The sequence below is a fragment of the Equus asinus genome, chromosome X, assembly GCF_041296235.1.
Source record: "Equus asinus isolate D_3611 breed Donkey chromosome X, EquAss-T2T_v2, whole genome shotgun sequence".
NCBI lineage: Eukaryota > Metazoa > Chordata > Mammalia > Perissodactyla > Equidae > Equus > Equus asinus.
Window position 1 is genome coordinate 19,332,637 of NC_091820.1, and position 4,267 is coordinate 19,336,903.

Below are 4,267 nucleotides of genomic sequence, written 5' to 3' on the forward strand. Positions count from 1 at the left end.
TCTCTAGCTCCTCATCTGGAAAATTGAGACTATGGTAGACTTTGAGAGCTTCAGGCATGCAAGCACTCTGTACACGGTGGGCACTCAATAAATGCTAGCCATTGTCATTCCAGAAAGCTAAACGGAATTGAAGAGAAGGCAATGTCAGTTTACATTAACAACTCAGTTTACACAATCTCATTTCACGTCATGGAGTTATCCCTGTCCGGTTACACCCAGGGCGGAGAGATGGAGTTGTTGAATGTAAGCTGTGACTTGAAGGCAGAGAGGAGTTGGCAGTGTATGTGCTGGGAAAGTGACCAGGCCAAAAGGCCTGCAGAAATGGAACATTCCCCGGCAGACCTCTGAGGGGAAAATGGGGAGCTGGTGGCCTCCCGCTCCTCCGTCCAATCAGCAGTGGCCTGGGAGAAGCACGCACAGAAACAACCTCATTAGCAAAATATGTCTCTTGGTTTTGTTTTTTCCTGGAAGACAAGCTTTATCTTTCCCCTGAAATTAAAATGTGCTGCCTAGAAGCCTTTGGGCTTCCTAACATTTATATTAAAAGGGGAATATGTTCCAGCAAGGACTTTAGGAATCACAGCTTCTGCTTTTTTTTTTTTTCCTATTTCGAATTCTTGCCAAAGTGAAGCACTTATTTAGGCGAGGCTTATAGTTCGTTAGAAAGTCAATCAGCAGACCCTTAAAACACTGGAAAGAGGAAAATCACAAGAAAGTGAAAGGCCCAAAATGTATTCCTATCCAGGAGACATAATGAAAACAACATTCAGGATCAGGGTCAGAAGCAAAGCAAGATCAGCAGCGCCGTTTCAGGACTCAGCTCCGCCCGCTATACCACAGCTGCTGGGGCGGGAGAGCAGATTCATGCTGCCACCTAGGAAGGCTTCCAAGGACCAGGGCTAACACCAAAGCCCTTTCCCATTATCCACAGCACTCTAATACCTAATCCAGTCCATAGATTGCATGCTTATACAAGAATTACCAACTGTAGCTCAGAAAATGAAGTGTGCTTGGCCCTCAGAAAAATAAAATTATATTTGTATATGTTTGTGTATATATGTTACAATTTTATATATCAATGCCAAAATTTTATATGTAAATGTTTAAAATAGTGTATATATAAATATATTAGATAGATAAATGTATATGGTAAATACAAAGATGTAAGGGAAATAGGCTTCAGCATATATATATTTAATGTTTATATAATATATTAATATTAAAATTATATGTATATTCAAGCTCACTATTTCACCTTACCCAAAGAAGTTCCTATAGACAAAGTACCTCCTATTTAGTCATCCTACATTTTGAAAAGAGTAAAAACTTAAAATATTTTTAAGAGAAAAAATTGTCATCAGATCCATTTTAATAAGGCTGACTAATGTTACTAAGTATATAACACTGTCTAATTATCAAATTACAGTCAAAATGCATTACTAAGAAAAGATGATAACCCCAACTATAATTTTAGTTTTGTCAGATATAAAAGCTGGATATGACTCCTGGCCTACATTTTTCTGGAAATATCGTTCATTATCTGTTCATATGTCCCAGAGAGTCAAGGCCTTGTGCCATCGCCATTTTGGTAACAATCTGGTCTTCACAAGGCCAAGGGATGAGGATGTCATCTCTTGCAAGAACCTCTTATTTCTGGTGTGACACAAACTCTAAGTGTAACCCAAGAGTTAGTGTCTCCCTACTCTCTTCAAAGGTGACTTCTTCTATTATGTTTGGAGAAAAGGAGGTTAGTCATCTGTCCGCTCCAGAATCATCCACTCGACACCTTCTTTTCTGCTTCGTGAGCTCCTGCTTTGGGCCACCACCTGCGGCCACGTCTTCCTCCATGTGACGATGCTATCATGGAGCGGTGGAGGGTGGGCCACACTCCCTGAAGTGGCCTGCCCTTGATTCCCCCACAACAGCAGGTGAGAATGTGTGTAAGACGTTACTGAGCAGTTGGGGAGAACTTAATGGTATTACAAGGCAAAAAAATACTTTTCAACTAGATGCTAAATGTGACTCCTCTCATAGTCCAAAGGCAAAGAACAAAGGACATTAAACACTTCATTGAGGTGGGTGGGTCCTTTTGAAGGCACATCCCAGTTCTCAGCCTCACTTCCAGGCCCACCCTCCCCTGTTCCTTCCAGAGAGAAAGAGAGAGCCCCTTTCTTCAAATTTGTTCAGTATACAGTTTCACTCCACTATAGGAAAACTCCATCCCCTAGGGGTTAGCACTGTGCTAGGGTATATCACCGTCTGTGGTGGACGCTCTTTGGGCCCCACCCAGCTCCCCTTGGATTCTGTTTAAGTTTCTACACACCTCTCCCCTGGCTTCTGTGTACTTTTGCTTCTGATGGTCTGTGCCTGAGACTCTTCTTGTAAGACTACTCTTAGGCTATTGGAACTGCTTTGAAGAGCCAGAAAGAGTCAGGGACAGATAAGGACAGGAGTGTGAAAGCCCAGATCCCTGGCTTTCTCAGAGGCATAACTTACACTCCAGGGCTCCCCTGCAGGGCCAAGCTGAGGCTGGGGCTTCACGTGAGGTCACACCCTCAGCTTCCTCTCCTCCCCTGTCGGGCTTCTCTCACCCCTTTAAAGGTCTCCTTAGAAACAATTTCTTAAAAAATCACTTGCGCTGTCCAACGTGGGCCCAGCAGAATGGCTGCTGCAAAGAAGGGTGGCAAGATGAAGGGTTGTTCTACCATCAACGAGGTGGTGACCAGAGAATACACCATCAACATTCACAAGCGCATCCATGAGTGGGTTTCAAGAAGCATGCCCCTTGGACACTCAAAGAGATCCAGAAATTTGCCACAAAGGAGATGGCAACTCCAGATGTGCAAATTGACATCAGGCTCAACAAAGCTGTCTGGGCCAAAGGAACAAGGAATGTCCCATATCGTATCCATGTGCAGTTGTCCAGAAAATGTAATGAGGATGAAGATTCACCAAACAAACTCTATACATTGGTTACTCATGTTCCTGTCACCACTTTGAAAAATCTACAGTCAGTCAATGTGGATGAGAACTAACTGCTGATTGTCAAATAAAGTTATAAAACCGCCAAAAAAAAAAAATCACTTGTATACGGATCCTCATCTCAGGGTCTTCTTCTGGGAAACAGACCTGAAGCACCTTTCCACCCATCTTCAGGTGTAGTCAGAGGCTCTGTCATTCTTGAGCTATACATCCCCAAAGTCCAGCAGGACTGCCCAGGTCTCTGGGGTGATTTGTTAAATCCTTTTGAGTTCTCTTTCCATCAGGGCAGAGACTACTACTCCAGTCCCCGGTGGGTAAATTCTGGGCAAAATAAACATCTGTCCCTGGGGCCTGCCTGGTGGTGTAGTGGTTAAGTTTGCCTGCTCCGCTTCAGTGGCCCAGGGTTTGTGTTCAAATCAGGCATTTTCTGTCTTTAATCTCTGTAAACATTTTTTCAAATTCTCAGCTGAGAAAGTATGATTGGCTATTACCAAGGAGTTTCAGTCCTTGACACAATCATCTATGGCAAGGAGAAAGGGTGAGTAGAACTATGGAATTCTGTGAATTAGAAAGCCTCTACTGTATGAGATTATTGCATCCACAGTTATTCACTGTCTAGGAGTCCCGTAGAAGAAGTCATCTCTGATGTACTAGAATATGATGAACTAGGTCAGACAAATATAATTCTCTCTAGGACAGTGATTTTGAAAACTGGAAACAAAGCAAGTTTCTCTGCTTTACACTGTTTGGGAGAGCCTAATATTGAGATGGGTGCTCCTCCAATGTGTTCTTATAACACGACCATGCTTACCCTATTATTGTACATACTGTTATAACTGCTGATTTACTTTTTTTGTCCCTATATTGGAAGCATCTCAAAGATAGGGACTGTTTCTTGTTCACATGCAATGTGAACAAGAATGACTGTACCTCTCTAATGACTGTACCTCAGTTAGGTGATCAATAAACATTTCTTACATGTTGAATGAAAAAGAAATGAAGCATCAAAACAATATAGTAAATCCTTAACTCGAAGAAAGCCCTAGGATTAGGGAGTTAGGGTCTTCCATTAAGCATAAGCAACTCAAGGCGGCTCTAAACTAAACCCAAGTTGACTCAAAAGTACTTTGTGATTCAGTGGTAGGGGAGGGTGACTACAATGTAAACATTTTACAAAGGAAAGGTCTTTTTTTCTTTTTTGGTGTTTGAAGAGCATAAACTCTTTTTTAACCCAGTTTTATTGAGATATAATTAAGATACAGCACTGTCTAAGTTTAAGGTGTAC

At 42.1% G+C, this 4,267-nt stretch overlaps 1 pseudogene; it reads left to right on the forward strand.

Annotated features, from left to right (window-relative positions):
- The first annotated feature begins 2,661 nt into the window (after positions 1 to 2,661).
- Positions 2,662 to 3,035, forward strand: LOC106848131 (large ribosomal subunit protein eL31-like; annotated as a pseudogene).
- Positions 3,036 to 4,267: the final 1,232 nt, after the last annotated feature.